Source organism: Penaeus monodon, chromosome 34 (genome assembly GCF_015228065.2).
Source record: "Penaeus monodon isolate SGIC_2016 chromosome 34, NSTDA_Pmon_1, whole genome shotgun sequence".
NCBI lineage: Eukaryota > Metazoa > Arthropoda > Malacostraca > Decapoda > Penaeidae > Penaeus > Penaeus monodon.
Genome location: NC_051419.1, coordinates 2,234,690 through 2,235,000, shown reverse-complemented (window position 1 = coordinate 2,235,000; position 311 = coordinate 2,234,690).

Below are 311 nucleotides of genomic sequence, written 5' to 3'. Positions count from 1 at the left end.
TCTCCACCCCCACTGAGTTCTAAATCTGACACCCCGCACGTACAAGCCTCTAAAATCTGACTCTCTTAAAGTGGCTACCCCACTAAATGCTACGCTGGTTTCTGCAGCATCCTCCACCTCACTTATGAGTACCTTCTGGTCCACTCCTGCTACCTCCCCAGGGGCCGACGCACCAGGCGTCCCTGGTGTCGGGTTCCCCGGACTGGTTGTAGGGTTGTATTACTGACACCACCCCACCTGACCTTAAGATCGGAGTCTCTTATTTCGATATTCCTTCCCTGTAGAAAACTACTACAGACTAGTGAACACTC